This window comes from Falco peregrinus, chromosome 2, assembly GCF_023634155.1.
Source record: "Falco peregrinus isolate bFalPer1 chromosome 2, bFalPer1.pri, whole genome shotgun sequence".
Taxonomy (NCBI): Eukaryota; Metazoa; Chordata; class Aves; order Falconiformes; family Falconidae; genus Falco; species Falco peregrinus.
Genome location: NC_073722.1, coordinates 53,734,304 through 53,756,793, shown reverse-complemented (window position 1 = coordinate 53,756,793; position 22,490 = coordinate 53,734,304). Strand labels below are relative to the sequence as shown.

At 40.2% G+C, this 22,490-nt stretch overlaps 1 long non-coding RNA gene across 2 annotated transcripts in view; it reads right to left on the bottom strand.

The window, feature by feature from the left end:
• Window positions 1–3,986: 3,986 nt before the first annotated feature.
• LOC129783984 (uncharacterized) overlaps window positions 3,987–22,490 on the bottom strand; it is a 47,062-nt gene continuing 28,558 nt past the window's right edge. For both annotated transcript variants that reach the window (XR_008746203.1, XR_008746202.1), the window contains 2 exons: window positions 10,268–10,320; window positions 3,987–4,900 (listed from right to left, as the gene is read on the bottom strand). This is a non-coding gene — a long non-coding RNA (uncharacterized LOC129783984). The remainder of the gene's footprint in view (window positions 4,901–10,267; window positions 10,321–22,490) is intronic.

Genomic DNA, 22,490 nt, shown 5'->3' with positions numbered 1-22,490 from the left:
GCTGAACCTGCCTGCTGGTGGGAAGGGGGGAATGAATCCCTTGCTTTGCTTTGCTCGTGTGCGTGGCTTTTGCTTTACCTGTTAAACTGTCTTTCTCTCAGCCCATGAGTTTTCTAACTTTTACTCTTCTGATTCTCTCCCCCCTCCCATGTGGAGGGAGTCAGCGAGCAGCTGTGTGGGGCTGAGCTGCCAGCTAAAGTTAAACCACGACACAGGCACACATAGTACAGCATGTATGGGTTTGAGCTGAGAGTTTGCTTAGGACTTTTATTTAGCTTCCTTCTGATTCTTAGAAGCAAGAAAAATCTCTTCTGAAAAGGTAGATTGCTTTAGTAATTAGAGCACAGAGTAAACCAGGTTTGCTCAAGGTCAGTTCTCAGAGTTTGTCTTGCTTACTAGTGAATATTTCACACTTGCCAGTGAAACAGTTGAATATGTTGTATTTTTTAAATGGTTGAACACAGGATTTTCAGCACAGAGAGATCAATTTGCTGGTGGGAATGACCTTTGCAGCAGCCTAGATCAATTAGAGCTCTTGCATGTGTGCAGAAGATCTGAAAATGCGCAACAAGCATTTTTTGCAGGGCTTGGATTTCTAAACCTGGAAGTAGCAAGTCCAAGGAAAACACAAGTCCAACAAACTATCGACCTGAAAGTCTGAGCTGTTTCTGTTATTGGAATGAAAAAGAAAAATGAAGAAGGCTTTCGCAATTAAATTTTCTAGATTAGTTGTATAAGTCATGCCCAGCTAAACTCAAAAACAGAAATGCCAAATGGTCTTATTTTGTTGTATCCATTTTAGGATCAGAAAATCAAACTTGGTCTGTGGAGGGGACTCTAGAGAGCTTCCCAGGGTGAGAGGGATGCCCAGGGGCTAAGCCTGAACTTTGTGACTAGGGTACTCCCTTCTGCATCACCACATCCAAAGCAAAAGGAAGGGTTTGAGCAAAAAGAGAGGTTACCAGAAAACCTGCAACTTAGAAACTCACACTCTCTTCATCAACCTAATTCCTGCAAGATCCTGGAGAACAATCAGATAGACTTCAGCAAATGTTCAAATCCTGGTCTGAGGCTGTCCCTGTAATTCCTTCCCATTAACACTCACAAACTCTACCAAGGTATGATCTGTCTCATGTGGGTTAGTAATACCCCTTGGTACAGCTTTTGGCTCTAGAACAAATGAATAAAATTGAAATAATGCTTACCATAAAGGCAACAGCTCTTGCCCCCTTCTTTAACAAGGCCCTGGCTGATGCTGATTTCACCTCAAATATCATACCAAGATGCATCTATGAAGTATTTAATGAAAAAAATGCTCTGAGTTTTGAATGGATTGAAGTACAGGAGACTTAACACCACCAGAGCCCAGGAACCAGCAATGAACTTTCTAAGCACTGCACCATCTCAAAGAATTTGCAATCTTGGTTAAGCCAGCAAGACGAACAGGGAACATTTTGGACTAGCCAGTTAGAAATGCCACAGAGAGGGACAGTGCCCAAGCCTGTGTGTCAGGGACAGCAGTAAACTGGAGAAGCAGCATAAGGAGGTGACAGCAGTGCTAGAGCAGAGAGGAAAAAGGATGCCCCTATTCCTTCACAACTGTTTCTGGCTACTAGAGACCAAGTCATGATATTTCCCATACTAATGGTTTTTACTCTGCCTACAAACAGGCAAACCAGCCCCACTTAAAAATTGATGATAACTCTATGTCTTTTTCCTTTGTCTTTGTGAAACCCTTTATCCTTTTTCTTACTCTTAAAGACAATTAAATAGGATTTGCCCCTTGGCAGACGTGGAACAAAGCCGCTTCCCAGTCACAGGAAGGCTGCAAATTTTTTATATGGGCTTTGAAGAGCAAAGGTAGAAAACCAGAGGGCTGGAAAAGGTTCACACACTGGTGAACACGGCAGAATTAAAGTGAATGAAGGAAATTCCTGGAAGAGTCAATGCACTCTCCCTGAACCCCTGGATATTTTGGTTCACTTAAGCTGTGTGTTTATGTTACTATTATTTCCTAAGTTCACCTTGGTAAAAACTAACCAACTCTGTCTGGATACAATGAGAAACAATTGAGCAGGATAAAGTGAAAGGGAATGAACAATGACCTTTCCTTCTGCAGAGCCCATTGCTGAGAGAGGCAGGAAGAGATCTATCTGGTAATGTTTATCTGACTAAGGCAATTTACTGGATGATAGCTTTCCCCAGAAGATCTAAGGACAAAAACGGCATAATATCAGCTCACAAGGGACCCACTAATATGAGCCCTAAAATGAAGCCCTCTGTGCTGAACCAACTGTATATTTCATGTGTAAGCCATGCCATTGAGATGTTTAATGTTTCTCTGGAGAGCAATAGACCGGTGACAAGAAAAATAAACAAGAGCTAAAGATGAAGATGTCCTTGAACTGAAAGTGCTTCACTTTAGGAAACCCAATAAAGTGAGCAAGAAACTGTGAAGCATGATTGCATTAAAATAGGCGATATTTTTTGTGTCTTCAAATACCAATGATTTGGGCATTTTATACCATAGGTCTCCATGCAAGTATGAAGACATTGGTTTCAGCTCACTGTGTACTACTGAAAGGTAGAACTCCATCTTCTAATGGCAAACACTCATTTCAGTGGGAGCAGAGGCTTAACCTGTAGCTTTCTGTGCTTGCCCAGGTATCCCCACCGTTGGGCTGCAGTGCCCCTCTCTCCTTTTGTCCTCATGCGTGCGCTCCCTGACATTTCAGCATGTCAATAAAAGTGTTGCCGAATCTTTTTCCTTTAGATTTTTAACCAACAATTACTTTGTCAGAAAAATCTTTGAGAGCACTGCATGCAAAGTACTAACAATCAGGTTAATCTAATAAATACCTTTATTCCCATGCAGTTCATGTCCATAACATCCCAAGCTAAACAATCCAAAAATACACGCAAAGGTTTGTTGACCTTGTTTTCAAATCCCTGCCTAAATGTATAAAGCCACTAGATTTGGAGTAAATATAATTAAGTGAGCAGAGGTGCAAGGGTATGGCTGGTTTCATAAGGCATGTGCACAAATAAACGCGTATAATCGTAAATAACCTCTTATCAGGGTGAAACAGGAAGCACAAAATATCTGGAGGCGTGAAATGATACAGTTTATATAATACCAAGATTTTAAGTGCAACCGGTTCCTTTGAGGTTACTTGCAGAGAGAAAATGCAGTTACTAAAAATTAAAAATTTAGGAAAAAAGTTGTTTTTCTCTAAATTTTCAGTTTTCTATAAGTGTTTCAGCATTTCTGATTCCAATTTCTTAGATTCCCATTCTGTGAGGTAAAGTATATTTCTATTTTTCCTCTTTACTTAAAAGTTAAACAGAAGTCAAAGTGTCAAGAGTAGCTTGAGTGGTAGGAAACTCAAATTTTTTTCTGTTCTAATTTTAAACTTGGAACTTGTGGCCAATCTTAAAATTAAGGTATTGATCATTATTTCCAATCAGTCATGCTACAGTCCTTATTTTCATGCCAAGGTCTTTTTTTAAGCATGTCCAAAAGTAATCTGCACTATTACTTTCAATTACAGTTTAATAATTTATGAAATTTACTTAGTATCATACCTGCAATATGTCAGTCAGGCTTCATTACATTGCAATGAGGTCTGATTTAACACAGTCATTATTGCTGCTGTTAAGGGTTTGTGGGGGAAAGATTCCTGCAACTATATTAATTTTAGCCATTTTAGACTAAAATAAGCAGCTACAGATAAATGACAGTATACAGTGGGGTGGTTAAGCATACCTAAGCCTACAATGCCTCCTAATTGCAAATACTTGCCTCTTGGAATAGCTCCATGTTTTGCACTCAGTTAGGGAAACATTCTCCTGATTCCTTACAGCAAATTGTTTTACAAGCAAGGAACAGCTATGAAAACCCATGAGGAAGGCAAAGACTTGCATAGCATTCCCTGGCAGCTGGCATGCGGACAGCTTAACCAGCACAAAGACTCCTTGGAAGTCTTGGTAGGGACATCTTTGCACAAAGCGTGCTCAGATCCATCATTGGCCTTCAGCTGGCCCCCGTGTTGTGGGTACACTGACAGTGGACTGGAGTTTATACCCCTGACATACAATGCCATTGGCGGTATGAGGCAGAACAGTGTGCCAAAGAATAAAGAAAAAGTTCATTCAGTTCAAAGAAACTTTGAGTAAGAGAGCATTTGGGAAGGAAACACATGAGGCTTTTTCTTTGGCATTAGTTCTCAAATTTACCTCTAGGTGGCCAGAACTAAGAGTTTGCCAACTTTGAGAACAGGGGTTCTTCCAATCTTTGAAATTAACTCAATAAAACACAGATAGCTAGGTTTCTCAGTGCATGTCCCATTTCGTATTGAAGCATGAAATCCTGCAAACATGTAATTCAACCTAAACATCATGTAACATTTAGAAAGTTGTACTTATTTTTCACTGCTAATATGAAAAATACTTTCTGAGGTCTCAGTCTTTCCACAAAAGGCAATCTAATTTTATTGACCGTGTGTATAATGCCAGGCCAGGGCAAGAACCACTTTCTTGCCTGCACGTATCCTAGGCAGAGATAAAGTAGAGGAAACAGCAAAACCAAAATGCTCTTCATTTACCTGGGATTTCAACAGGGACAGAATTAAACCAAAATTTAACCTTCCCAAACAATTGAAAACAGCCTTTACTCCAAGGTTAATACTTCCGACTGCAAGCTCCCGAGGCAATATTGTCTTCTGTTTGTATTTAATACAGCTCCAAGAGCAGCACAATGAAGAAATAATCAGTATAATTCTTTGCTGCTTCTTTCAGCTCATTAGTTTTTTTCTGACTTGGGCACCAGTGGCTGAAGATGATCCGAGGCATCAGTTGGAGGGGCCGTTGGGTTGCTGTGCTGTTCGGAAGCCATGACAGCCTGGCAAGATGAGAAAGGTTAACTGAGGCTTCTGCTGGGGAGGGAGGCAGCAGACTTGCGTGTAGAATTAGAGTAGGAACAAATATAAGGGGGAAAATGAATCACAGTATTGATGTCTGGAAAGAACAATATTATGACTATATGGATTTAATGACTGCTGATATCTAGTGCAGTGACAGGTAGTCTCATCCACAGGGACAAAGGTACACAGTGTGCTTCGAGGAGACCTGGAGGCAATCCTTCAACTCAAATCCCATGATAGGATAATATGCTATGGTTCCTTTTATGCTGGAGGTGGAATCCTTTCTAGATCCCTTCTGAGTATGTCAGTTGATGATAACAACATAATTTGCCTTAGAAATTTTAATTCCCCCCACACACCCTTTTCCTTACAAAGAAGAAAAGCGTGAACATTTCCTTTGAGCTGTCCTGAATAAATACTTTAAGAATATTAAAAATGAGAAGTAGATTAAAGCTTTCTGAGTGAATTCCAAACCATGTAGGGCTCTTTGTTAATTTTAAAAGGAGGGATGTTATAACCTTCAGTGCTCTCACTGTGTGACAGACAGGCATCATTAGTGTTAAAAACAGGCAGAGTATAACTGTGGCTACAGCCAGGTGTATAATCTCTTCTGGAACAACATTTGTCTGTCCCCTTTCATGGAGGAAATTTAGTGAGGAGCAGGTAAAGCAGTTCTGTGACATCATGGTCGTTCTACAGGAACTCCTGGATGTCATTAGCTGTTGCACTTTGTTTCCCTGTATTTTATATTCAGCATGCATTAGCGGTTGCTTGTTTTGAAGTTCTCCAGGGTATTCTACAACGAAGTTGCCTGGTAGCAGAACAATCTGTGTTCCTCAGATATGCAAGTGACTAATTTTCCATCAATCAGAGATGAGACTTAAATAAATAAAGGTACTTCATGGGGCTGCTGTGTCTAATGATAAGCAATTATATAAAGTCAAATTAAGGCAGTTCTTTGTGAAGGTCCTGTGAAATTGGTTAAGCAAAAAGAATAACTGCACCATTTCAGTGATTCATCCTATTGCTCATTTCAGTGGGAGCATTATCTCAGTTAACTGATGCAATTAATATGAAAATGAGGAAATCATTGTTTAAGGAGATGAGGAGAGAGAGGGGGTCTTAATGCTGCAGCAATGAAGAAAAAGAGTCACAGAGATGGAAATTTGCATAGGTCAATGGTAATGTAATGCATTTAGCACATATTCAAAGCTTAACTTGCATAGTAATACAGATCCATTAAATTCTCATTATGATGACCTGTGTCCAACACAATTCAATTTTTCTAAATCTTAATGATAAAAAGTTAATTACGTAAGGTGAAAACCTTTTGTACTTGGTCTTAAAATAAAGCATTGAAAGGGCATTGAGACTATCTTTTAGATATGGCAGGTAGCTTCACTTCTGCTTAATTCAATATTTTATTAAGCATGACAAGATTTGAAGTTTGGCTTCTGTGTGCACTGCAGATTTTTAATGTAGTCAGTGGCAATAAATAAGCCTTTGTCTGTAGAACTACAATTTAATGCTAGTCATTTTCCACTTACAGGCTTCCCCAGTTTTTCCTGGTTTTCTAATTTTCAGTAACCAGAAAGCCTATCCAAATTTGGGAAAGAGAGTGGAAAAGACATCTTTTGCCTTTCAGCACTGTATACATATTCTAGCTTTTGTTCACCAGACATGTCTTTGAGCCGACTCTTAACATGGTACAGTACAAAGTTTCCAGGAACCATTTCTTGTCATTACCTGGTTTTGCTTCTCACCACAGCTACAGGTGGAAGATAAGTGTCTGAGTGCTGCTCAGCCTCACACCATTTCCTTCCACTTATCCCACATTCGCAGACAATGGTCATTCTTTGACTTACTCATCCAAGACAGGGAGCAAACGTGCAGTTTTCTAGTACTCTGAGCCATGCTATGGCTTAAGCAGAAGGTGCAGAGACATGCTATAATCAGGTTCAAAAAGGCAGGCTGCCATGTGAAACAGGTTGTTGCTCTTAAAAGGTGAGCATGCCAGAGTGGCACCTTCCTTACTCCTTTACATTAAAGCCACCATACATCTCTCAGGTTATGTCAGACTGTTTTAAATTGTGATTAATTTGCATTTAATAGATTTGTAAGGCACCTTTATTAACATCTGTGTAATGTAAGTCAGGCTTAGAGCAATAAAAGCCAAGTCCTGCACATATTATTCTCCTTGTCAGGTTCTTTCATCCTGAAATCTGCATTATACTCACTACAGTACATAACTGGTGTTTGTGAAGACGATGCAAGTGATGACTTTAGCCACCTAACACAGAGCCAGACCTCAGGCTTTGTTTGACAAAATGCAGGCATCTGCTCTGCAGATGCCTGCACCTGAGCTAGTCACGCAGGGCTCTCCAGGCAGGCAGTGAAGACACCCAGTCTCAACAGATCACAGAGCAGATGGCCACACGTGTTCCTGGGCAACAGCCCAGCCCTAAAGATGCAAAGCTGCATGAAAAAGAATATGATACGAATTCTCTAAAGCCAAGCCTGAGATCCAATCCTTGCCTCACTTTTAAGGCTAAAATTCACAGTAATTTAAATTGCTGCTGTCCCCAGAACACTCCTAAGTTCTGCTTTTTACCTCCTCTAGTGCTTCTCTGTGTCCCTGATTTGACCTCCCCGGGAGCCAGCTCAGCGTGCTCAGCCAGCGTAAGGCTAACCCAGCCCCTGCCCATGCATACACACATGTGCAACAAGAGATGTTTTCCCCCACAGAGTGGGCACCAGCCAGAGCAGCACCAGTGTTGCTGCAAGGCAGGGTGCAGGCTCTTCCCTTCAGAGCACTGCCCTGCACTCCTTGTCTGATGTCTCATCTCCCATGATTCAGTGGTTTAGCACCACACAGGAGCTGTACTTTTAAAACTACTTCAATGATTTTAAATGCAGATAAGCCTCAACATCTGAAAGGTAGTAAGGGTTAGATGGCTAAATATTTTTTTGCTCCAGATTTCTATTAGACAATAATTGATCTCAGTAAGAGTTAAATGTCCATTGTGGTCCAGTCTTAGGCATCTAAATACTTTACAGTTTTAAGCATTTGTGCTTCAAAGGTCTACATCTTTACAGACATTTTTCAAACCACGGTATTATGTTCTAGAAAAGGTAGAAAATAGATGCGGTATGTAAGCTGCAAGGTTATACAGTTACTCTTCTAGCTGCTCCAGCTGTTTTCATCAGCCGCCTTTCTGGCAGCTTGCTGGCGGTCACTTGCTGACCCCCGTGAGGGGGCTCCACGTGCAGCTGGTCAGTGAACAAAATCTAGTTGAAAAGTAACTCCAAAAAAAAAAAAGGCATTCACTAATTGCTTTTAATCTTTCCTGAGAAAAATAAGAAGTGTTGGATAAAACCACATGCTCAATATTGGAGTATGTGGAGAATTGTAAGAAATGGTTACATAAAATTAATTGTGATTAAACTTAGTAGGAAAAATAACTTGTAGATCACACAAATCTTGCTTAAGGGCAGCATATTCACCACACTATTTCAGAAACACCACTCTAATTAATAAGCTTCAGTTAAAGAAGAAGAATCAATAACAAATACTGCTATTCATAGAAAATTGATATTATGTGAGGAGGAAGATTGGATTTTAAAATAGGTTGGTTTCCTCCAAGCACAAATTAAGAATCTTTTAGGGAAAAAAGAAACACCAGGTAGTGACAAATTGAGGAATAATCCAATTAAAGTTTCATTGGTTTCATTGTTTATGAGGATCTGACAAAAGCATTTTATCTCTAACATTGATATTTAGCAAAAGGGGAATTCTGTATCTAACAATAAAGAAAATCCACCTTTCAACACAAACAACAATGCATACTGCTAAAGGAACCTCTACTGTGCTGTATAAACAAAGCAACAAACAAAAGCAATGTTAGGAAACCCTAATGACTACAAATGGATATCAAGAAATTCACAGAGCATGCTGTGTAATATAAAACTTTTGAGATTAGATTGATTTCATTTCTTGCCATCACCCAACATTACGAATCCAAGATATCCCATAATCAGAACAGTCTATGGTAACAGTTACCTTTTCTTGGTTGTACAGGTGCTTTGCAACAAACAGCAATAATTTGCCCACAAAAGAAGACATCTGAAACATATTCTGTGATTCCCTGCAAAAAGTTGTCCAAAGGAGATATTTTTCTAAACCATCAAAATCCTTTTCTTTGTATCATGTTTCTGTGAGCTGCTACTGTTGTATGACAACATCATGACCCATTACTGTCCAATTTCACTTGCAATCTCCTTGGAGAGTGACACTCTGAAACCAAAGGCTTTGCTGGTATATATGGTCCACTAGGGTCTAAGAAGCTACACTAAGGACATGAGAAGAGTCTTAAAGCTGAAGAGTGAAAGCCCAGCTGCTTCAATACCCTGTTTGCAACCACAGTCTGTGGTCAGGGTAGAGTCAGTTAGGAAAGAAAAATGCTTGAAGTTATTTCTTACAGGTTTCAGGACCTGCATGAGCTGGACGTTGGCACTGGACTTCCAGTACAATTAGTTCTGTGCAAGAGTTGTCTTCCGTGCAAGAGTTGTCTGAATCTCCAGGAATTGGTCTAAACAGTTTGTGAGACACTTTTGGCCCTTGCAACACGGCTAGCAAGGAGTTCCTCAGCATCTGTGGTTTAGGCTCTATGAATATGTCTCTCCTTCCACCTCTGTTTTGGTGTTCTTTCCACTTTCTTTTGCATCAAAAAGGTGTCCAGGTATCTTTTCTCTAATCACCACTATGGTATCCAGGTCAGTCAAGGACGATCATCTATTCCAACATGCCAAAGCAGGCAGGAAGCTTTTCACAATGTGCCCACAGCACGTTGCTTCTTCAGTGCTCACCAGCTTCCACTGTAATCTGCAGTTGTTCTTACACAGGCTGACATTCAGGTCCATCTGTATTTTCCATGCCTGTTAAATACCTTTGATCCTCAATGACCCTGAATGGATTTGTCTCCCCTAACTTCAGAGGTCTGAAATTAAGCCTTTTGTCTACACTCCCTGTCTGTGCTCTGTCCTTTGTCAGATAGATCCCTCTAGAGGGGTATTCAGGTCACTTATCTCAGGCCTCTGTTTTAGAATTAGATTAATTGCTGCCCATGAATGCCTTTCCCTCTTCGTTGATGAGGTGACTGGCTTAGATACACAGGTTTCTGATAGCTAAACTTAGGAGAGAGGACTCCCATGCTGGGTGCCTTCCAAAAGTCAACCAAAACAAAAAAACAAACAACCCCAACCAAACCCTACCTTGAATTTGCACACTGTTACAAGTGTTAGAAAATTATGTAAAACATTGGCATGGGCCCACGTTCCCATATTACCTTAGCTCCTGATTCTGCAGTACTGAAATCAATACAGGCTCCATGCAGAATTTCTAAAGGAAAAGATACAATATCATTATTTATTTTTCAGGATTAATTGGAGACACGTACCCCAAGTGTCTGAGCAAACCCTCTGGAACTGACCTTCTGCCAGCCCCTTCAGCATCTGCTGTCTGTGACCATAACCCCAGAGAATGTGCCCTGCCTGTAGGCTCAGAAAGCTTAGTTCAGCCATTAGAACCACATTCAGATTTCAAAACCCCTCAGAGCTGAGAGCACACGTCTGCAGACTTAGGTGAGACCCATTTCTGTTTGTCATGTCATCAGTAAACTAGAGCTGAAAGACACTGCCTCCCATTGCCCCTCAGCAAGACCAGGCAGCAACCCTGTGCAGCTCTACAACCTCCCCACCCTGCTACCTGCCAGTACCCACCCTGAGAGATCACAGCCCATTAAATCAACATTTCTCAGGGCAGCGTCTCACATGTCATAAACAGAATATCTGGGTTTCTAAAAAAAAAAAAAAAAAAACAAACCAAAAACAAACCAACTTGCTTCACTACTGAAGTCATAGAAAATCAAGGAAGACAAAAAATGGCATCTTGCCAAGCTGTCAGTTCCCTTCTCAGTTTGTTCCCAAGCTTTTTTCTTTTGGCAAGAACACAACCCTCTGCTGCAGTGATCCCTGCAGAAAATTTAAGTAATCACCCTGATAGTTTGCTAGACTAAATTTTGCTGGATATGCATACAAGAACGTGAAAAACTATTTTTGTGCAACAAATCTTGTTCCGTTCTAACTCAACAACAGAGAGGAGGGTAGAGCAATGGGGGAAAACTCACTGTTGTGGGAGAGGCAAGGGGTCTCATTAATTTTGCTTACACCAGTATAATGCAGCTGCCTTCTCTGCTAGCTTTAATGCAGCTCCTTCTAATTTACATTGGTGTAAGTGAAATCAAATAAAACCCATTACGTCCCTGAACCCCAGTAGACGATCAATGTAATGCAGACTTTTACAACCCCAATTTCTTTCTGTAATAGCAAAGGAACAATACGGGTTTACAGAAGGGCCAGGCTAAATATAAACCTCCGCTCTCTTCTCAGGCTGCAATCAGAAGAATCTAAATGGCCATTTGAGTGTGAAGACTAAGGTCAAGAAGGACAAAAAAAGATCAAGCGAGAGCATGGGAGCTGAACCTGGAGATAATCTTGAAACTGAAAAATGCTCCATTCACAGAAGATCAGCTACCAATTACGCAAAGATACAGAAAATCAGAACATTAATTAAGATTATTTTATTACTTCATTAATAACGAAGTAGAATTGAGTTATAACAAGTCAGAATGTGAAGATGATTTCCTTGTATTGTTAAACGTACTTGTTTCAATTTTATTGCTTCAGAGTTGCAGTATAAAATGTATTTCAAAAAGAAGAGATACATTTGTATTAATTATAGGATAGGGCACACTCAAAGCACTTTTTTACATAATGCACTCCTCAGATTTGTTTCAGCATCTCTCCTCTCTGCTTATTTTTGTCTAGTTCTCCTTTCCTAGCTTTCCTACTTTCACTGTGAGTCGGCAAAATCCCCACCATTTACAGTGCCAAAACCTCCACTGCAGCTCTGCAAGTTAAAACAGTCTGTCTGCAACTCCCTATTTCAGCACTTTTCTGATCTCCTCAGAAAAAAATTTAGTCAGATGGATTCTTGGCTGGAGAATCTGAAACAGGACTCGGGATACCTCCATGGGCTTCAGTGCAGCTGACTGTCAAGTTTACCCTAGATCATAATTGCCATTCTCTTTCCCTCCTCATTCCTACCTTCTTTGGTAATTTTTCACTTTGCTGCTCTATTTCATGCAAGAAGTGTTGTGGGGACACTGTATGAAATAAATGATGTAAAACAAATTATATACTAAACAGTCAAGAGAGTGACAATGCCCTTCCTTCCATACATACTCCTGAGTCAGTGAAAGTGGCTATCATACAGAACATTCAGAAGTCAGCTCTCTAATGCAATAGCAGTTCACTTGTGTTGACAGACAGAGATCCAGCGTTCTGGGGCTGGGAGTGACTTGTCTTACATTATGAATTGTAATGAGATGAAGGTCTCTTACAAGTAGGGACTTTCACGGACAGCTTGGAGTGTCTTTTTTGACAATGCAGCACAGAAGCATCCTAGATTAAGTGCTCTGCCCCAGCACAACAGCCTGGGAGACAAGTAAGGGAAGAAGGTACCTCAGATAACGAAAGGGTGGTAGCATTGCCCATGGTCCCCTCAGTCCACAATTCCACCTACACAAATAAAGAGGGGAAAATCCACCTCCCCAATGATGAGATCCTCCCCAGTGACGAGATCCAAGCACTCTGAGCAAAGAGATTTCCTCATTCTCAGTTGTGAATATCTTCTGAAGTGAAATGCTGTCTACTCTCGCAGTCTTCTGCTTCAGCCTTTGCATTTCATTGCAGATATTGAAATCACCATTCTGTTTTGACAGTCAAAGATGCTCTAATCAATATCACTGGAAATGTCATTTAACTTTTCACTTGGACAAAAGGTGATGCTGACATTCTACTTTTCCAGAGTTTCCCAGCAGAACATTTAATCTCTCTGCCCTTGCAGATATTTAAGGAACCATTCACAAGATAACACTGCATTGTGACAGCCAGCAGGGACTTTCTCACAGACAGCATTTTGCCTACAGGGACCACAGAAAACATCTGGATTCAGACAGAAAATAATAATAAAAAGGAACACATTATTGTTATTCTTCAGTATCACTCAGTGATATATTATTATTCCTGCCTATTGGAAACAATGCTGTTGTGTTTTCAAAGCAAAATGAGTGTGACCTATGAATCTGACAATGAGAAACTGTGCTGGTAGAAGCATATGAATAAGATTTACATGTTGCTGAATGCAGACAACCTCTTGCCATCGCTATTAGGTTACTCTTCATGTTTCTTGTCCCTTTGGAGGGAATGTGAATGTACTCTACGGATGTGCTATCAGATTCAGGGGTCAACAGGGATGGCAGTCACTGGCAGCTATAGCTAAGGAGCTCTGGCGTAAGCCTCAGAGGAAAGCTGTTTGCTTTGCAGAGCAGTAGGAAGAGATACAGGGGTTAAATAGCAGAGATCAGTGGGACCCTAGTGAAGATGCTTTGGTCGGTCAGGTGTGGGCACCGCAGAAAGCAAAATAAATTAAACTCCTCCAGCTGGAAAATAAATATGAAACAGCAAGTGAATTTGTGCACTTCATGACTGAGTGAGCAAAGCTTAATTCTCTAATTATTACCTCTATTCTACCCACTGAGATAAAAAGCAAGTTAGGAGAGATAATCAGGTTCTAAAATACTGTGCCCTCTTGAATCCAGCCCAAATGTAACAGTCAGCAGTCACTCCAAAACTGATGTAGTCTCCTGAAAGATCTATAATAATACAATATTTTCTATTTTGCAATTTTGTATGTCAGTAGCAAGTGAAGAAAAGCTTCATTCTTATTTATTTTTTAGCTCACTTTTCATTGCTTATTTAAATGGTTGAATTGCAGAATCACGCATCTATTGCACAAAAGTCTGGCTAAGTATTGTGCATTACATTATTCTAAATATTCACACTCTTCTAATTTAATAGAAATTCTGCTAATACCACCCAGATGTCATCTTGCATTCACAGTCTTTAGTTACGTCAATGCCGTATCATGTTAGGATTGATCATAAAATTCCCTGGTTTCACAAAGGCACTCTGCATGTAGGTACTCTACAACAAAAAAGAAGGGGGGGAGGTTCTTTTTAGTTTGCAATGTGAAAAGAATAAAAGATATCAATAGAATACTTCAAAATGCTACTTGCAGTCAGATTAGGTGTTAATTATCCCATGACCCTTAAGAGTGCCTGATAGCTAAATAACACTCTAATCATTTGTTTCAGCGCTTCAAGATTAAATTTTATGCATTCAATACCTGCACTAGATAAAAGCAAAAAAATGGAAAGAGATTTGATTTGGGTTCATACAATTAAGAAGGGTATCAAGGAAGCTGATCAGTTCCTCCTTCTTATCTTGTCCCTTTCTTCATGAAAAATAAAAGAGCAGTTAAGAAATAAAAGTCTGACTGAATAGCATCTAAACTTAACACAAAGAGGAAGACAAGCAAGTTCACGCAGGAGACAGGCAGCCTGCAGTTAGCTACCACAGGCAGCCAGGCAGCCAGGCAGCAAGGCAGCTGGCAGAGCTCAGTTTGGAAGAGGTGACGCTATTCCAAGCGCAAACCAACTTTCTACCACAGCAGATCCTTTTCAAAAAATGGTCGTTACCATGTGTTGTGTGTAGGGAGAGGGAACAAGGGAGGGAAATGTATAGCCTTAATATCCATAGATGACTGGCAGAATTATTGTCACTCTTCCAGGCGATGGCCGTATAAAGGGGACAGTGTCCCCAGCTTCCCCAGCAAAGCTGTGCTAATTACTGGTGCTCAGAGCAGCACAAGGAGCTTATTGGTGGGCTTCCTGTAGGAAGAATGAAGTCTGAAATGGCTTTATGAGCACAACAGAAATGGATCTGTGGAACAGATCGCTCAGTGCTGCACAATGCACATCTCGGTGTTTGACTTCAATGAGCTCTTAGGCTAACCCTGTAGCTTGAGCTCTAGGATGAGAATGGGCAGGGCATGCTTCAGGAGAGCACCTCCCCGGTCAGTCTCGTTTCAAAGGAACCCATTTTGGTGCCTCAAGGCTGCTCTGTGATACTAATTAAAATGTATGAAGTAGGAACAACTGGGAAAAGCAAGGTGAAAAGATGCATAGGTTCCAGGATAAGCATCTTTTATTTTTTTTTTTTTAAGTATTAATTAACCCAAATGGCCAAATAAATGTTCATGAGTTACTTAGTGCAATGCTCAGTAGGAGATACCTCCCATATATTCTCCCCGGCACAATAAGAAAGCTGTTTTTAATTTCATCTTGTTGATCCATGCTGCTGCCCAGAGGCCTCCAGCTCCGAGCTATGGGCACTGCTGTGTGGAGATACGGACATTTTCAGAGCAACCTACCAAACAGAGTGTCAGAAGTAAAATACAGAGGAAAACAGCACAATGCCGACCATCAGCTCACCCAGTTAGTGAGAGCTATGGAGGCTTCTCCTATTGCCTGGGATAACAATCCATAAGCCTGGAGCTAAATGTTTCTACCCCATTTGCAAAAAGAAAAGCAAGGGAGGTTCCATCTCACAGGATCTGATAATCCAATTAGAGCATCCCTGCAATGTCAAAGAGCCAGGTTCAAACCACTCTTCTGGATGATTTGATTTTTGCCTCTTCTATGCAGGGGATCCCTCCTGGGGGAGCTATTCATTGTGCACACAGCATTAAACATTTAGCAGGGACTGAGACCTCAGCTTCCTAGATCTCAGCTGAGTGCACTTACCAGAGGGGTATAGACTAAGTCAGACCAATTAGTATTTAACTTAGAATTGACCTGAATTGAAGCTAGCCGAACCACTCCAACAGGAGGAATACCCATGGAGAACAGCTGATAGTCATTTATCTGGCACAGAGACAACAAAGCCTGCTTTGAAAATAGAAATTCAAGTCAGGATTTCCCCTTTCCCACAAAGCACTATGTCATTTTGGGCACCAAGGACTGTAACCCGTAGGTTACAGGTGAACTTTTCATCCCTAATGACTTGGGTCACATTGTTAAAAAGTGTGTGGGACTGGCTATTCTGAGAAGACAGCTCCGGGCCTGTGTGACTGGGGATGGGCTCCAGGTGAGGCAATGGAGTATCTGCACCCAAGTGCACCCTCCCACATTTTGGGTGAATGTGTGCAGTCCAGACCTGTCCGCTGCTCGACAAATAAATGGAACAAATGAAATGGACAAAAATCAGATTCTTGCCTCAGTAATGATACAATTCCCCAAGGTTTCTGATGCTGTCAGTCATTTCAAGATTACAGATTTTCAGGACAAAGCAGGCGGACAAATATGACATTAGTGTAAAAACGTCAGTATCTGCTGGCTGCTGTATTGTTGCAGTGACAGATACACGTTTCTGCCATAAGAGTTACAGAAGCAGACAGGTCGCACTGACAGGACAATACATATATTCTGTGGGAGAAGCTATCAGTGCCAAAAAAATGGTCCTGCTATTTCTTTACATGTGAGTGATTACACAGATAATCTTGTGCCTCTTTGAATCACAGTTTAGAGGTCCTCACTGAATCATTTAATCTCAGCAGGCACTGTGTTGTTCTAGCATCCTGATGGGCATTTTCTCCCCGGCATATGTTGAAATTCCAATTTGTCCCTGCCCTGTGCCAAAAAAATTATCTAGATTATGAACTGGAGCTGTTTCTTTGCTATTATCAGCTGACATTTGAGGCATGTTAAGAATTTTCATTGTACGGTGTATAACCAATGCACTCACGTCAGCTCTGCAGTGGAGACAAAACTGTTCTGAAAAAAATACCATTTCCCCAAAGATTTGCCGTAAAAACATAAACTTTCTACTAAATTTACAAGAGGTTTTATTCTAACGTTTAACATTTTAACATATGCTTTTCCATTTCTCTTCTAACTTTGGAGAGAAAATGAGGAAATCACAGAAGGCTGCTGCTTCGGAAACCGTGAAATCTCAGCAGCTTAAAGAAAGAGCTTTGCTGGGTGACATATTCAGCTTCATTTCAGATGAAGAAGTCTGAAACAGCGTGGGACTTCTCTACGCTTCTGAGTGCTGCTCATTAAAACTTAGTATAAACTTCATCCCATTTTGAGATGCTTCTGTATTAGTGCTGACTGAGGTATTAAGAAGCTGCAAAATCTGCCATATAAAATTTTGAGTAATATAAACTACTAACAGAGAAAATCTTGCTTGAATGTAACATTCAGATTACAAAAAAAAAAATGCTTAAAAACCAAGAAATAGCAAATTTATGGTAAAACATCATCCATTAATTCTCTTCCATTTGCTCAGTTATATGGATTATAACACAGGATTTCTCTGCCTGTTATTTTATTCCATCTTTATTCCCATTGATTTTTATAAAATAAGAGCATTACAGCAAATTATCTGTAATCATAAGACTACCTATTTTTTCCCTCAAATAAAATATTATAATCCCATAAATACAGCTGGGCATGCACTACATGCACTGGATTTCTCTTGTACAGAAAACTCTTTAATTAAAAAAATCCTAATCCAAGATGGAATGGAAACCAAAAAGATAAGAGAAATTAAATTCTGAAAGAAAATCAAATGGCATGGGCCTTTTAGCATTAAAATGAAACTCTTTTATCTGGAGTTTGACTTGCTGCAGGATGTTGCAGTTGCTAGAAATCCATATGAGTGCAAAACGCATTTCAAGACATTCACACAGGAAGAATCTCTTAAGATCCATTCAACACAGAGATCCCTGCCCTGCCTCACAAGGTTTCTGAGCAGAAAAATCTTGAATGCTACTAAAATGTTCTGTGAAAGTGTTTCCTGGAAGTGGAACGGTTAAATTTTTCCCTAGATATCTGATATCACTACTGTCAGAGACAAGACACAATGATCCAGCATTCCTAGGTGGGGGCGTTTCCTTGGAACCAGTAATGCTGGTTTACCCTATCTTTCTGTTCATTAAATTAAAATAATTAGGGGGAAAAATCAATCAAAACATAGAAGTGAGGTGTTCTGTCCCGAAAAGAACAGAACACTCCCTTCTCATTTAGCTTTCCAGAGCAGAACAACCAAGCACTTTCCAAAGTAAAAGGGTTACACCAGAAAACACCTTACACCCAATGGTCTCCATCAATCAGTTTGATGCCTAAACCTAGCAAGTAGCAATACAGAAACTCTTGGAGCAAGACAAAAATTAACAATTTTGTTCGTACTGGACTGGATTTCCTTTGACCAATGTTTGTAAATGACCAGAAATGACATAGAAAGAGAGCAAATTGCAAAACTTCACAAATAAATCTTACATGCTAGGGCCAAACTTAAAACTAGTCATAGGTCTTTCCAGAAAAAAATGCCCAAATTAAGACTCTACTTTCATTGTTAGTCTCTCAATGATGTGGTCTAGTTTTGCTAAGGTGCTGTAGCTGCCGTTCATCTGCACATCCATTCTGAAAGATGAAAATAGAGGCCATGGATAAAAGTATGTGCAGATTTTTCAGTAGATGATTACAGTTACTATTAGGAAAAAATACTACTCTCTATTAGGAAAAAAAAATAATACATTAAAAAAAAAAAAAGGAAACAATGGAAATAAGATTTATCTGAAAGGTCTTAGAGTATTAAAGCTAGGATGCTGTAAGCACCCTAAATGGAGAAACAATTTGAAGAGTTTTCATTTCATTCTTAATACTTTTAGTCATGTGTGCTCTGTGGAAGATGTCAGTGTTTTGGGGTCTCTAGCATTATGCTTTAGTCATTATTGGTGAGTGTTTACAGTCCTCCAGGTGGAAATAAAATGTTAAATAGCCAGCACCATTGTCACATCATGGGATAAGATATTTTCCATCTCCAGAATTCAAAAGCACTGCAAATGGGTAACAGCCCAACTTTCCACAGGCAGGAATTTAAGAACTTGCAAAATATGCAGGATTTTTTCATTGAAGAATAATGCCATTACAGCTAATGGAGAAACAGAATGATTTGTTAGAGCAATTGGGAAAATTATTTCAGCTATAAATGTTGAAGGAAAAGAACAGGAACTAATGAATGTAAAACTGTCTGTGCAGCTATAGAGTTGTGCTATTGGGCTGGCCCCAGCAAATGCGATCTTCAAGAGAAAAATTTACACTCAGTTGCCCAAATATTTTCCTCCAGCAGATGATGATGAAAGAATAAAAATTAATCAAGTTGCAATCAAAATGTTGCTCAAATGTCCACCTTAAAGAGTTCCTACTGGAAAATGAAAGAACAAAACAAAATAAAGTGGATTTCCATTTCAGCCCTAGCTGCCAAACTGACCATGGGCTTGTTCTACAGGCTGTTTCAGATAAAATGTGGTTTTAAAAGCCTGTAAAAGAGGAACAGGCATACAGGATTCCTTTCCTTTATGTGAGCACCATCTGACCATGCTGGTGCAGCTCTTCTACTTCTGACTTGATTAATATTTAATTAATGTACATAGCTTCAAAGATGAGGGTGAAGAAAGGTTATCTCCAACACTGAGATGGAGAACTTATCCCCTCTCCCCACTCCTCTCCAAATCCAAAAGAACCCTGGGGGTTTGGTATCTCTGCCCTGGCACAGGAGACAGGGTGCTGGGCCTCCTCATCAGGAACACCCTGGGCACTGGGTGAATGCAGTGATATGTCAGTTTGCACTCACAAGAGACAAATAAGTTAGAAAGAAAATTCAGAAACCAGGATGATCTCAGGTTTTTGGGCTCTGGAGGCAATTGACAAGTCTGAAGAACACGGTGTAATGCCTCATAGAGTAGGTAGTTGGAAATGCTTTTTCAGGCTTAAAAAAAATGTTATACTCTAAAGAAGGAAAAAAAATGGTTTATTTTTGCAGCCAAGCCTTACACATCAGGAAGAAAATAAATTAGCAATGGACATTTTACACTCTTGTGGGTGAATCCCCCATGTATGAAGCACCCACAAATAAAAGCTTCGCATCCATTTTAAACTTCACTTTTTTAGGTGCTGAAACTTACTGAAGCAAAAATACAGCAATGAACTAAAGTAGAAGGAAGCAGACTGAAGTTGTTAAGGGACTAACAGCGTGGCCATTGCCTAAGGACAGAAATAGCTGATGGATGATACCACAACAGCCAACAGACAAATCCTCATTACAATTGTAAATTTTGTGTCCCAGACAATTTACTCTCTTCACTATCATCCCTACACTCACTTTTTGCAGCAGCTGCACTACCACCTTTCAGCGCTGGCACAGTTTGCTTATCCTGTATCACTGGCATAGACCATAAGCTCCAAGATTGCCACTGTCAAAGTAAAATGATGGTTCTGGAGGAACATCGTGGCAGAGGGACCAGAAGTAATGTCCAGATGTGCACTGGCCAGCCTACAGCTGACAAGAAAGGCTGCCTAGTGGGGGATTTTTCTGGGGAAAATAAACAGCAGAAGAGAGCACCTGCCCATGAGCAGATACAGCGTACAGTCCACATTGCATGGTGGAGAGAGGATGCACAGCCACAGTGTGGCTGGACTGTACTCTTGTATCCTTGGTTCACAGGAAAAAGAAGTCTTCAAAAGAATACAGTAGCATTTGAGCAGAAAACTGATGGAAAAATCAGGCACTCAGAAAAAAACACAATTAAGTTTGACCAAAAAAAATATCCTCTTGCCTGTTGATGTGATATGGAGAAATAGTGTGAAATGGGGACAATGGACACCGACTGTGATTGTATATGTCTGCCCAGGAATGTGGGTACGGTGACTAGTCATGGGTGCAGTGTCTGGTCACACAGGCACACAGCTTTGAGGAGACGCCTGCCCTTCTTCCTCTAACAAACGGGCTATTTAAAAAAGAATGAGAAAAGGATGAGAGATATTCCAATGCTATCTAGAGGGAGGGAGTGCTAAGTCTCCTTGCTGGAGAAGATGGGATGGCCACAAGAACATGAATCACCTACAAACCTGCAAGACCACCACATTCCAGGCAAAGGACTGATAAGCTAATTAACATACGAAGCGGGGTTTAGGTAACGAATATGTATAGGCGTTAATTGAATATTCATTTGTTTTATTGTATAAATGTGAGATGGTTCCTCACTTCGGGCATGCACGCTTGTGGAGGAGCGATCCCCCGTGCATCTGCGCGCAATAAACATACCTACTTTATAACTTTCGAGTTATAGAGTCTAATTCCGCACGTCAGATGCATAAAAATATGTGGTCGCATGCTCTTCTCCACCCAGCACTTTTTTTACATATGGTCACATAATTACAGACTGTATCATAAAGCACACCCAAAAGTATGTCCAGGCAATCTTTACTCCTCCTTCCCTAAGCATCTGGTGGGTTTATTTGCAACCTATAGAATGCTTTTTATATGTAGATTGGTGTGGCTCACATTACAAATAGGTGAAACAATATAACATGCAGAGCTAACTTCCAGTCTGCTGTAAACTCACTGGAGTCACTAGACTAACACAAGTTGCAAACGCGGTCTGCATATAAAAAAAGAATGGTTTTTTTGCAACTCATGTATATTCCATAAAGCACGGAGACAGACCAGCTCTATGGAATCAACTTACCTTACCTTCCCTTAAAAGTAAAGTGGTGATGGTAGCTATCTAGCTGCTTGATTAATGAAAATAGTCTTCAGTGTGAAGCCTATGACTAACACTTTCAATAGATCTCTCTTTATTGATAAATTATCATATATCTCCAAGCATGCTATAATTAGGTAATAGGGCAGAGCTGTAAATCTAATTCAATTTTTATTGATGTACCTCAGCTTTATATCCCATCTTGCAGGGCCACTAGAAAACCAAATGGTTGTTTTTATACCTGTCTAATTTCAGAGCAATACATCCACTGCACTCATAGAAATCTTCTGGCTACAAGCTATGGCTGAGTGCATTAAAGAGGGAAGCAATTACTCTTGGACCATTTTTTACTTCTTCACCTCTTTCTGTTTGTTATGTCTTCTAAGCTCACACGAAATAGAGACAAAATGGGAAGGTACTTTCTCATCGCTTAGATGTTGCTGCCTGAGCTTCTGTTTCCAAATTTGATTGAGCTTGGATTCCGCTCACCTATAAATTCATTGATATGTTGAATCTGCCTGAAACACAGAGAAGTGTCTGTGAAAGAATGGCCCATCTCAGGTTACTGAGGTCCTGAACAAAAAAGTATCGACTTCCCTGTTCCAGCTGGAAGGATTGAGTCTCCATTTTTTGTTTGGGGTTATTAGCCCTTGGTTTATAAGAAGTGCTGCAGTTTGCTCATGTGCTCAGCCAGGTAACCTGAAAAGAATTAAAATTCATCACTGGGATCTAATTATCTCATTCTGCATGTCATTTTGCACAGTTCAGGAGGAGCAAAAAATAAAATAAATAAAGGTTATAAAAATTTGCACATTGGAATAGAAAAGTTACTGATCCAGACACCCCTCAATTCATTTCACATAGAAGCAGCAATGACCTGAATAATTTTAAAGGTGAAATTCAAAGATGAAGTAAACTTTTGACTAATCATAGCTTTACGTATTGCCCCAAACCATGAATCAAAGTGTGTTTGACATTCAGGTTCCCCCTCCCAATGG